The following is a 13,746-nucleotide window of genomic DNA, read 5'->3' on the forward strand; positions in this document are numbered from 1 at the left end:
GGATTGCGATTGTTCCGCCATTACAAACAGTATGTTGTGGTGTAGGAACGATGTACCCATTGGAAACCTATAAATTGGTTCAAATGGCTCTGAGCACTATGGGACTTAAATGCTGAGGTCATCAGTCCCCTAGAACTTAGAACTACTTAAATCTAACTAACGTAAAGACATCACTCACATCCATGCCCGAGGCAGGATTCGAACCTGCGACCATATGGGTCGCGCAGTTCCAGACTGTAGCGCCTAGAACCGCTCGGCCACCTCGGCCGGCGAAACCTATAAATGGTTTGCGTCAAACTGAATGTTGTATTTGATGCACAAAATAGTAGTTTCATCCTCTTAAAGTTTGCGTGCATTATGTTTGGAGCTCTGTATAAGAGAAACTTCGTAGGTGGTGGACGTATGCCAGGTGCTGGAAATATAATTCTCCGTACTATAGAGAGCACTGATTGTGGCGGGGCACATGGCCTGTTGGGGCAAAAGGTGTGAGATGTAGGTTTGCATTCCTCACCGTATGATGTGGCGCCTGCTGCTCCGAAATTGTACTAAGGAAGTGATACAAGCAGTGTACAGCAATACCATGCGGACCGCTGGAGGGTCTCACGGTCAGTTGGAAGTGAGAGGTTTGCGTCAGCGAACTTCATCTCTCGATACGTAGGGACATGTTGCCGTGTTGGCGAGTTGGCGTTGGCAGCTGTGTGCAGAGACCATGTAGGCTACTCCAGCTATGGAATGTCAGAAACGTTTCATCGCATTCCTCTAACACAAGAGATGTAGATTTGCATTTCTCACTGTATGATGTGGCGCCTGCTGCTCCGAAATTGTACTAAGGAAGTGATACAAGCAGTGTATAGCAATACCATGCTAAAATTAGAGTACCTTTAATTGTAAAATCGTGTAGTTTTAGGAATATGTCAGAAAGAATGTGGTGTGGACCCAATGCCTTAGCAGATAGTATGCTTGGTGCTGGCCAGTCCATATACGTATCCACTGTAGATGAAAGTAGCCTCTCTCTAGCTGTGGTTTCAGGTGCCGTGTGACGTAATTCTGTGTATTCCGAGTAGTACCGATGCTAATTTACACGCGGTCTGCAAGCATGAGGCGGAGCTGATGCGAGCTGGCGTCGGGGAGTGGACCGACGGTTTGGAGGCGCGGTATGGGGGGCAGCGGTGTTCAAATAAAAATACAAGTGATTACCTCTCACTTTCCTTTGCCCCAACCACATGCTCCAGTAACGACTGTTTGACAACCATCAAGGCTGCATCAGTGGTCTATTCAGTTTTAAAGTAAAGTAAACTAAACTAAACTCCTCCAGAACAGGCCATGAAGGCCCAACGGTACTGATCGGCTGCCGTGTCATCCTCAGCCCATAGGCGGCACTGGATGCGAATGTGGATGGGCAAGTGGTCAGCACACCGCTCTCCTGGATATATGTCAGTTTCCGAGACCGGAGCCGCTAATACTCAATCATGTAGCTCCTCAGTTTGTCTCACAAGGGCTGAGTGCACCCCGCTTGCCAACAGCGCTCGGCAGACCGGATGGTCACCCATCCAAGTGCTAGCCCAGCCCGACAGCACTTAACTTCGGTGATCTGACGGGAACCGGTGTTACCACTGCGGTAAGGCCGTTGATAGTTTTAAAGTAAGGATGAGTGCATTCTAGTGTGACAACAAGCAGACTTCCCATCACTTTAAACTTGAGGTAACTATATTTTTAATTTTGACTCCCTGTCATTCGGGTTAAAGTAGAATTTGGTTCCTGCATTTTTAATGCTTCTTGTCATTTTAACTCCCGTCGTTCAACCCTTCTCTGCAGTGCTGTAACAACAGCATACTAGCGTTGGCAATTGGAACTTATACAGGGTGTTACAAAAAGGTACGGCCAAACTTTCAGGAAACATTCCTCACACACAAAGAAAGAAAATATGTTATGTGGACATGTGTCCGGAAACGCTTACTTTCCATGTTAGAGCTCATTTTGTTACTTCTCCTCAAATCACATTACTCATGGAATGGAAACACACAGCAACAGAACGTACCAGCGTGACATCAAACACTTTCCTACAGGAAATCTTCAACATGTCCTCCGTTAGCGAGGATACATGCATCCACCCTCCGTCGCATGGAATCCCTGATGCGCTGATGCAGCCCTGGAGAATGGCGTATTGTATCACAGCCGTCCACAATACGAGCACGAAGAGTCTCTACATTTGGTACCGGGTTTGCGTAGACATGAGCTTTCAAATGCCCCCATAAATGAAAGTCAAGAGGGTTGAGGTCAGGAGAGCGTGGAGGCCATGGAATTGGTCCGCCTCTACCAATCCATCGGTCACCGAATCTGTTGTTGAGAAGCGTACGAACACTTCGACTGAAATGTGCAGGAGCTCCATCGTGCATGAACCACATGTTGTGTCGTACTTGTAAAGACACAACACAAGCACCGAAGTCAACATTACCTTCCTTCAATTGGGCCATCTGGCGGTGAATCGAGGAAGTACAGTGCATACTGACGAAACCAAAATGAGCTCTAACATGGAAATTAAGCGTTTCCGGTCACATGTCCACATAACATCTTTTCTTTATTTGTGTGTGAGGAATGTTTCCTGAAAGTTTGGCCGTACCTTTTTGTAACACTCTGTATACTCCATTCCGCATTAGGTTATCGAGTCTTCAGGACAGCCTGTCTCTTAACTGGGGTAATGCGGACGGGATAGTGACTGTCTTCTCGACCGGTCTGGTGATCGTGAACTTCGCGATTGTGGAATAGGAAGCTGTCCCTGGCAAGAAATTTGTTTCAAAATGCTTCAAATGGCTCTAAGCACTACGGAGCTTAACATTTGAGGTCATCAGTCCCCTAGACTTAGAACTACTTAAACCTAAGGACATCACAAGCATCCATGTCCGAGGCAGGATTAGAACCTGCAACCGTAGCAACAGCGCGGTTCTGGACTGAAGCACCTAGAACCGCTGGGCCACAGCGGCCGGCGGTATTTGTTTAAATAAGATTAAAGTGTTCTTTCTAAAGAGCGTACAGTTTGTATTTTAACTCAGGGGAATAAGTGAGGGCTGCTAGGCAGCAGCGGCAGCGGCAAGGGCGGGGCGGCTGCCGTGGTCGCAGCGCATAACTGAGCGGCGCGGAGAGTGGAGTAGCAGCATGGACGCTCGTCGCCCGCGGGTGAAAAGAGGGGGGGGGGGGGGGTTGAGGAGACGGGAAGCCTTCGCCTACCCTCAACAGTGTACATTTAAAGTGGAGAGATTGACCCTTAGAGTTACGAGAAGCAGTGACCACAGGCCTACGTCTCCGAGTGAATAATAACCTATTGTAGGACTATGTGTATGAATATCAAGAGCTCAGATGGAAACCCAGTTCCAAGCAAAGAAGGGAAAGCAGAAAGGTGGAAGGAGTATATAGAGGGTCTATACAAGGCTGATGTACTTGAGGACAATATCATGGAAATGGAAGAGGATGTAGATGAAGATGAAATGGGAGATATGATTCTGTGTGAAAAGTTTGACAGAGCACTGAAAGACCTGAGTCGAAACAAGCCCCCGGGAGGAGACAACATTCCATTAGAACTACTGACAGCTTTGGGAGAGCCAGTCCGGACTAAACTCTACCATCTGGTGTGCAAGATATATGAGACAGGCGAAATACCCTCAGACGTCAAGAAGAATATAATAATTCCAATCCCAAAGAAAGCAGGTGTCGACAGATGTGAAAATTACCGATCAGTTTAATAAGTCACAGCTGCAAAATACTAACGCGAATTCTTTAGAGACGAATAGAAGAACTGATAGAAGCCGACTTCAGGGAAGATCAGTTTGGATTCCGAAGAAATGTTGGAACACTTGAGGCAAACTGACCCTACGACTAATCTTAGAAGAAAGATTAAGGAAAGGCAAACCTACGTTTCTGGCATTTGTAGACTTATTGAAAGCATTTGGCAATGTTGACTGGAATACTCTCTTTCAAATTCTGAAGGTGGCAGGGGTAAAATACAGGCAGCGAAAGGCTATTTACAATTTGTGCAGAAAGCAGATGGCAGCTATAAGAGTCGAGGGACATGAAAGGGAAGCAGTGGTTGGGAAGGGAGTGAGACAGGGTTGTAGCCTCTCCCCGATGTTATTCAATCTGTATACTGGGCAAGCAGTAAGGGAAACAAAAGAAAAGTTCGGAGTAGGTATTAAAATCCACGGAGAAGAAATAAAATCTTTGAAGTTCGACGATGACATTGTAATTCTGTCAGAGACAGCAAAGAACTTGGAAGAGCAGTTGAACGGAATGGACAGTGTCATGAAAGGAGAGTATAAGATGAACATCAACGAAAGCAAAACGAGGATAATGGAAAGTAGTCGAATTAAATCGGGTGATGCTGAGGGAATTAAATTAGGAAATGAGACGCTTAAAGTAGTAAATGAGTTTTGCTATTTGGGGAGCAAAATAACTGATGGTGGTCGAAGTAGAGAGGATATATAATGTAGACTGGCAATGGCAAAGAAAGCGTTTCTGAAGAAGAGAAATTTGTTAACATTGAGTATAGATTTAAATGTCAGGAAGTCGTTTCTGAAAGTATTTGTATGGAGCGTAGCCATGTATGCAAGGAAACGTGGACGATAAATAGTTCGTACAAGAAGAGAATAGAAGCTTTCAAAATGTGTGCTACAGAAGAATGCTGAAGATTAGATGGGTAGATCACATAACTAATGAGGAAGTATTGAATAGAATTGGGGAGAAGAAGAGTTTGAGGCACAACTTGACTAGAAGAAGGGATCGGTTGGTAGGACATGTTCTGAGGCATCAAGGGATCACCAATTTAGTATTGGAGGGCAGAGTGGAGAGTAAAAATCGTAGAGGGAGACCAAGAGATGAATGTACTAAGCAGATTCAGAAGGATGTAGGCTGCAGTAGGTACTGGGAGATGAAGAAGCGTGCACAGGATAGAGTAGCATGGAGAGCTGCATCAAACCAGTCTCGGGACTGAAGACCAGAACAACAACAAATAGCCCAACAGGTCTGAGCTGGATTGAGACGCCGTAGAGCTGTGCAGTTATGCCCCAGTCGATATGCTCGATCACCATCTTGTTTTCCAGGTCAGTCGTCTTGGATTATGATGTTGTAGTTAAGCTGGCCCTTGTATTCCAAGTCTCGGAATGTAACGCCGTAGAGCCTGTCACAGTATTCCAAGACAGCCAGCATGACAATGCATAATCTTGGATTCCCGTCATATTAGGACAAGAATCGTGCTTCCATAGAAAACACACGAGTGCAACTGGGCTATTTTTTGAATTTGCCGCTAAAATATGAATTTCCCTCCGTTTTATACATAGAGCAATGGCCTTTGTTAGAGGGCGGAGGGATGGGGATTGGGGAAACCCATAACTCATCGATGACGTCATCGGTGACACTTTTGGGACCAAATGCCCACAACATATGTGATTATAGGTTCGCTATATTTACTCAGACTGTTTCGCGAGTACTGATTCGCCTTTTCTTTCGAGGATTCCACGATAGCATTGTCATTGCTATTGTAGTTTTGTATGATGTGTAAAGGACAATTACGATCTCAGCAGTGAGTCTCTGTATTCGTTCGATGTCTGTGTTCGTGCCTACTTAAAAGGCCTCTAAACATTGGAACAATACTTTAGAATTTGTTACACTAGCGTCTTGTATGTGATATCCTTAAAAGATCCATTGCATTTTTCCAGATCCTTTCCAACAATTCTAAATCTTCCATTAAACTTCTTAATACTGATATTTCTTCACGTCCCATTTCATATTATTTCTTAATATTATCCCTAAGTACCTATACGATGTTCACTACGAAGTTTGTAATCATATACTATATCGTTTTTTTGTTGGTGTTGTTTTTCTTATCCTACATTTATCCACATTTAAAGAGAGCTGCCATGCATTGCACTAAGTGGACGTTTCGTACAAGTCATTCTGCTTTCACTACGATGGTCAGGCGACAGTGCTTTGTTTTGCATCGTCAGCGAACAATTTCAGTTTAAAAGTGATTTTGTCTGATAAATCTTTTATGCGTTTTGAGAACTTTAATGGTCCCATCATGCTTCCTTGGGAGGCACCCGGTGTTTCTTTCCTTTCCGCGGGGCATTGGCTGCCCAGTATAAATCGATTAATGCAAATACTGAAACAGTGCTTTTGAAAAGAAAACGACCTTCCCCGTCATGGATAGTACTCCGCCTCTAATTAACTCGCCGTCGACGTGATGTTAAACTTTCTTTTTTATATTTTTCTTCCAAAAAGTTGGACCTCATTTACCGTGAACACCTGTCTTCGGTTTTCTATTTGTAGTTTTGGATACGAAATAATTTAAAACTACGTTTCAAGAGGTTCTCCCGCGTTTGCCGGTTGCCATTGGTTCTCGTGTGGTGAAGAGACTGATCGTATTAGCAAAGTGGGTTCGGTGTGTTCCCACCGCGGCATGGCTGCCCGGCGGCCGGATCTCCTGTTCCCACAGCACGGCGTCACGTGTTGTAATTCACACCACTCGTCCGCCCTGCCGGATGGACGCCTCTACTGTATACTGTGTCCCCGCTCGCCCTCGGCGTGCGATATCTGAAGGTCTGTGACCGTCGCGCCGACTTCCCTATGGAGGATGTAGTAATGGACTCGCATCCTAGGCGTAGACAAGCAACTGAAAGAGTTAAACACGAAAAGTCACGAGTTCGGATGGAATTCCAATTATGTATTACAGAGAGTACACTACGGCGTTGACTCCTTACTCAGCTTGCATTTATCGCGATTCTCTCTCCCAGCGCGAAGTCCAAAGCGACTGCAATAAAAGCACAGGTGACTCCTGTACATAAGAAGGATAAAAAAACGAACCCGCTAAATTATAGACCCATTTCCTTAACAAAGTTTTGCTACAGAATTCTTGAACATATTCCCAGTTCGAATATCATAAACTTACTCAAGACGGAAAAGATTCTATCCACAAATCAGCACGGATTTAGAAAGCACCACGTGCGGAAATCAGTTTGCTGTTTTGTCACATGATACCCTGTGAACCATGGATGAAAAAAAACAGGCAGATTCCATATTCCTAAACTTCCGCATTTAACATGGTGCTCCACTGATGACTTTTAACGAAGGTACGTAACACGGAAGAGGTCCTGAGATTTATGAGCGGTTCCAAGACTTGTTAAGTAGTAGAACACAGTATGTTGTCTTCGACAGCAACTGTTCATCAGAGAGAAGAGTATCTTCAGGAGTGCAACAGGGAAGTGTGTTAGGACAGCTCTTATTTTCTATACAGGATGAATCTCCTAGGCTGTGTGGCTGGTCCCGGCGGAGGTTCGAGTCCTCCCTCGGGCATGGATGTGTGTGTTTGTCCTTAGGATGATTTAGGTTAAGTAGTGTGTAAGCTTAGGGACTGATGACCTTAGCTGTTAAGTCACATCAGATTTCACACACATTTGAACATTTTTGAATCTCCTAGGACTTAGACCGCAAGTATTCCGGAAATGGAAACTGCTGTTGATATGCGGTTTTTACAGAATGGATTGGTAGACGAGGACTCATATTGTTAACCAATAAACAGATTGTAATGACACTTAGAAAGTGTATTTTTTGTCCAAAGCCGGCCGCGGTGGCCGAGAGGTTCTAGCCGCTTCAGTCCGGAACCGCGCGACTGCTACGGTCGCAGGTTCGAATCCTGCCTCGAGTATGGATGTGTGTGATGTCCTTAGGTTAGTTAGGTTTAAGTAGTTCTAAGTTATAGGGGATTGATGACCTCAGATGTTAAGTCCCATAGTGATCAGAGCCATTTATTGTCCAAACATACACTTTTTAATTTTTAAATGGAACAATGGCTATTGACATTAAAAAATTAAAATAGGGTAAATTTCAATCTCACTGCGCGATTCTACTGCCAATCGTTTCACAATTAATCTATTTTGTGGCTCTGAGCACTATGGGACTTAACATCTATGGTCATCAGTCCCCTAGAACTGAGAACTACTTAAACCTGACTAACCTAAGGACAGCACACAACACCCAGCCATCACGAGGCAGAGAAAATCCCTGACCCCGCCGGGAATCGAACCCGGGAACCCGGGCGTGGGAAGCGAGAACGCTACCGCACGACCACGAGACGCGGGCTATGTATTTTGTAAAGTTACCACACGACAGTTGTACAATATATGAGATAGCACACAAAGAACAAAGCAAGTGAATTCACTGTTACATGGATTCTACCCAATAAAGAGAGAATTGACCATCACAGATTGTGTTCAAAATGATCACCGACAGCACCAGTACACGCTTCTAGTCTGGTATGGAACGACTGCTGCACACGTTATAGCATTTCAGCTGAGATGGCTAAAATGGTTCAAATGGCTCTGAGCGCTATGGGACTTAACATCTGAGGTCATCAGTCCCCTAGAACTGAGAACTACTTAAACCTAACTAACCTAAGGACGCCAGACACATCTATGCCCGAGGCAGGATTCGAACCTGCGACCGTAGCGGCCGCGCGTTTCCGGACTGAAGTTCCTAGAACCGCTCGCAGCAGAGATGTCCGAGCTGCCTGCAGTAATTCGTCGTTGAATATCATAGGGTATAGTTGGTATGTCCTTGTAGACAGCAGCTTTCACCATAGAAATAAGTCTACAGACGTCAAATCCGGGGAACGGACCAGCCAAGGTACGAGCCATCTGCGTCCTATCCAACGACCTGGAAACAATTATTAAAACACGCTGTAGTACTTCGTGCACTATGGGCTGGACAGCCATCATGTTGGTACCACGGCTTTCTCCTAGTCTGCAGACGAACCTCTTCTAGCATCCATAGAAGATGGTCTGTTAGGAGGCTGCGATACTTGTGCTCGATCAGTATTCCATCTACAAAGACGGGCCTATGAGCTGACAATTCACTATCCAACACCACACATTTACACTCTATGGACGGTGACGTTCCACCTGACGAAGCCAATAGTGCAGCTTCCTGCTGATAATCTGGCTATGACTGTTACATATGACTTCATCACTAAACAAGATACATGATACATTTGGAGTATCCTGTTTTAATGCCCATGTACAGAAGTTAAGGGGCTCCGGAAAGGCTCAAAATCATGAAAAGTTCAATTTTTACTTTTTTGCGTTTTCTGAATCTGCAGACTATTACCTTTTAATAGATATATAATTTATTCAATTCCGAAGACTACAACTATTTTTAAATTTTTTTTGAAATGTGTTCTACATGGGCGTGACCCACTGTGGCGCTGTTAAACTGCTGTCAGATGGTGTTATTATTAACGTCCGTGTTCATCAGGTACATTTTAGTGATGTGAGATAAAGTATGTGTTGTGGCTAACCTGTGATGGTTCAATATATATCGCTGGTGTGATTGTCGATTGTTTCATGTTTATTTACTCTGTCGTTATCTCGAAAATATTCGTAATTAATTCTGTTTCTTGAGTCTCTGTTTTGTTGAAGTATAATAATGAGTAAAAGTAAAGTTATTAGAAATCCTCTGAAGGCTTTTAAGAAAAGGAGAAATGTTGGAAAGCCAAAGGTATGTGTTATTACTGTAAACAATAAAGACGATAACCAAGTGAGTGAACCTAACCTCTCAAGTACACCTGCCCATAGCAGTCAAAGTGGGAAAGAAGATACTTCACAGAAGAAGCTTGGTTCAATGAGTGAAAACTATGAATGTTTTATGGGCGAATCGGATGTGAATGAAATATTTGATATGCCAGTTCTCAAAGGAATTTTTTCAAACTGTGTAAGATGTATTCATTGTAGTGAACTTGGTCTGGAACTCTCCATAATAAAACACGTAGGGCTTGCTAGTGAAATACAACTGAAATGTGATAAGTGTTCATACATGACCACCTTTTGGAACAGTGTTGCAGTAACTGCAATTGAAGAAAATGGTAGCAAAATCTACGAACACAACATTAGATTTGTTTATTCCTTGCGTTCAGTTGGTAAGGGTGCTACTGCAGGTGCAATTTTCTGTGGCATCATGAATCTTCCAAATCCCCCAACCAAGTTTACGACCTATAATAAATTAATAGGGTCTAAAGTAGAAGATGTCTGTATAGAATCTATGAAGAACGCTGTGGAAGAGGCAGTAATGGAAAATAATGGTAACAGAGATTTGACTGCAGCGTTCGATGGTACCTGGCATAAACGGGGACACACAACTCTTCATGGTGTAGTATCTGCCACCAGTATGTATACAGGGAAAGTTTTAGATGTAGCAGTAATATCAAAGTATTGTAGATGTCCACAAACATATAAAGGTACACATGAAAATAATTGCAAAGCTAACTATAGTGGCAGTAGTGGAGGAATGGAAGTGGCTGGTGTTGCCAGTATATTCCAGCGTTCTGAGGCGAGTGATAAAGTGCGATATGTTAATTACCTTGGTGACGGTGATTCTAAAAGTTTCAAACATGTTCAAGGACTGAAGCCCTAAGGTGATGATGTTGAAGTGCAGAAATTTGAGTGTATTGGACACGTACAGAAGCGAATGGGAACAAGACTTCGGCGACTGAAAGCTTCGTACAAAAAACAAAAACTCAGTGATGGTAAAGGGTTGGATGGGAAGGAAGGTTAACTGACAGTGTAATTGACAAAATACAGAACTATTATGGAATGGCTATTAGGCAAAATACACAAAGTGTCGACGAAATGAAGAAGGCTGTTTGGGCTCTTTTTTTTTCATACTTCTTCAACCGATGAAAATCCCCAACATAGCTTGTGTCCCAAAGAAGAAGACAGTTGGTGTAAATATAACAAAGGATTACTAACTGGTGAAGTGTGCACTCATAAGCATAGTCTGCCTCATGCAATAATGGAGGTGATAAAACCTATTTTCAGAGACTTAGCAGCACCTGAACTGTTGAAAAAGTGTATTCACGGAAAAACTCAAAACCCCAATGAAAGTGTAAATAGTGTTATATGGTCGAGAATCCCCAAGACTGTATTTGTTGGAATAGAAACACTTCACTTTGGTGTGTATGATGCTGTTGCGACTTTCAATGATGGCAACATTGTAAGGTGCAAGGTATTTAGAAATATGGGAATGAAGATAGGTTCTAACATGGTACGAGCGATGCTTGCTTTAGACAAGGAACGCCTTCGGGCTGCAGACAGGGCTGTAAAGAGTCTAGAAATACAAGCAAGAGTAAACAGGAGAAGGAACAAGAGAAAGCTGGAGGAGGAGTTTGCAGAGGATGAAGATAATCCATCCTATGGACCTGGAATGTACTAAAAAGTTAATCCAATCTTTGTCGCTCGATTCCCAAAACTTTTATTTTCTCATACTAATTACATGTTTTCTAAGGATCTTCCAAACATATTTGTTTCAAACTTTCACTAAATGTTACACAGTACCTTCTGCATAATTTAACACAGCCTTTTTCCAAAAAACTGTATATTTTTGAATATATAAATAAAAAATTGCAAAAAAATGTTGTGAATTTTCATTACAATTGAAAAAAAAATCATCTTTAATAACTGAACTAAAATTTTGTAAAATCCCTGTGTTAAGTTGTAGCCCATATTCCAATAAATAATCTGTAAAAAGTTCAACTTCCTACCTCAAATTCTTTGTGAGGAAAGATGTAATTTATAAGCGTTATTTTAACATTGCAAGTATAGGGCGTTCCGGAGCCCCTTAACAGGATTCTCATAATCGATTCCACGCAGCTCTTCGTGGAGGAGGATGTGTTAGGGATGGAACCTACGTCGATGGAAATTGCGTAGGACGCTTGTCTGAATAAAGCCACTTCCTCGTGCAATGCGCGTGAGCTAACGAACGGATCAGCTGCAACAGCAGCAAGAACATTAATTTCCCCCTTTTCTTTCGTCACTTGTCTCCTTTTGTTACGTTGGCTAGGAGTCACACTACCACTTTCACGTATCTCGTTGAAGACGTTGATAAATAACTGCCGAGATGGATGACGTCTATTGGGATATCTTGTCGTACAAGAACGTACACACACCGTACAAGAACGAACTGCTTTCTTCCTACAATTTCCATACACCATGCCAATGTGTCAATAAAGTTTCCCCTTCCTGGGACAATGAATTCACGGTGTTCTTATTTCAATTTCCAGGAGTGTATGATATATCTCGTAAACGACTCGCACTAGAAGCCTGCAACAAACACTACAGACATTCTAATTTACCCTGCTTTTAGTTTGTTAATGTCAATAGGCACTGTTCCTTTTAAAAAGTGTATGTTTGCAAGGAAAATAGTCTTAGTAAGTATTATTACAATCTTTTTATTGGCTAACAATACGCGCTCCTGGCTACCAATCCATTCTGTTAAAACCCCACATCAGCAGCACTTTCTATTTCCGCAATATCTGCGGTGAAAGTATTAGGTGGTTAACCCTGTATACATAAATAGTAGGACGAACAAGTTGAGGAGTGAGCAGCGGCTGTTTGCTAATGTTGCTGTGGTGTACGGGAACAGGTCGTCATTGAGTCACTGTAGGAGAATACAAGGTGACTTAGGCAAAACTTCTATTTGGTGTGATGAATGGTAGCTTGCTCTAAATGTAGAAAATGCAGACGAGTACGAAAAACAGTCCTGTACAACTCGGATGCAACAATGGCAGTGTTCTGCGAGACACAGACAATTCGATTAAATACTTAGGCGTAACGTTGCAAAGCTATAAGAAAGGAACGAGTACGTCTGAACGGTAGTAGAGAAGGCTTCGGTTTATTGGGAGAATTTTAGGATTGTGTGGTTCATCTGTAAAGGAGAGCGCGTACAGAACATTAGGGAGGCTAATTTTTGAATGCTGCTCGAGTATTTGGGATCCCCACAAGCGCGGATGAAACGAAGTCAACGAAGTAATTCACAGGCGGGTTGTTAGATCTGTTGCCAGGGCTTCTACGATGACGCGAGTATTACGGAGATCGTTCGCGAACTCAATTGAAAATCACTGGAGTGGGGACGGCGTTCTTTTCACGCAACACTATGGTGATGATTTAGAAAAAGGGCATTTGAAGTCGACTGCAGAACGATTCTACTGCCATCAACGTACTCTCTTTGACATAAAACTTGACCGGCGGCCGGCCGCTTCAGAGGCTAAGTCCGCGCCGATCGCGACATGGGACAAAGAAACTGGCCAACTCGCTAATTCTCTAAGTCCGGTTATCTGCACAATCTGGCAACACTGTAGACTGCGGCACTTCCTGGAGGAAAACTTGTCCCAAGATAGAGAGACTCTAGCCTGATTACGCCTGTGGTCTAGCGGTAGCGTGCGTTGTTTCTGTTCATAATGTCAGTGGATCGAGAGCAGCTGGCATAAAATATTTTTATAGCCTCTTCTGTCTGAATGCTGAAGACGTGAATGTAATGGTAGCGCAGATTCAATCGATTTCGCTTTGTGACACACCGATATCAAAATTTTATCTAGTAACGATTTTGCGGCAGATTTCCTGCAGACTGTCCTCCTCTGGACGCCGTATGCGGCAAAGCTCCGGGATCCATTTGCTGGCTACTGGCAGCGGCCGTGGCGACAGCAGCGGCGCTGCACTCCCCCGTTCTTTATCGAAAGCGCCTGCTACCGCTCATCGCTTTTGATGATTTGAAACGCTTTATTATTAAATGTTGCTCCACAGAAAATTTCTACAATTTCCATTCACGCTCAAAAGCATAGGAGACAGACGCCCTGATTAGTAGGCGGGTAATCGGCAAGAGCTGAGTATGGCCCGAAATTAATTTTATAGACTGGGACGAAATTAAACCACCTCA

The 13,746-nt window shown here is 43.4% G+C and overlaps 1 long non-coding RNA gene and 1 pseudogene across 1 annotated transcript in view; one reads left to right on the forward strand and one right to left on the reverse strand.

The window, feature by feature from the left end:
• The window catches only part of LOC126184539 (uncharacterized), a 277,653-nt gene that overhangs the window by 149,855 nt on the left and 114,052 nt on the right, over positions 1-13,746 (forward strand). The window lies entirely within an intron of this gene.
• LOC126185557 (5S ribosomal RNA) lies at positions 1,515-1,632 on the reverse strand (annotated as a pseudogene).

This window comes from Schistocerca cancellata, chromosome 4, assembly GCF_023864275.1.
Source record: "Schistocerca cancellata isolate TAMUIC-IGC-003103 chromosome 4, iqSchCanc2.1, whole genome shotgun sequence".
In the NCBI taxonomy this organism is placed as follows: domain Eukaryota; kingdom Metazoa; phylum Arthropoda; class Insecta; order Orthoptera; family Acrididae; genus Schistocerca; species Schistocerca cancellata.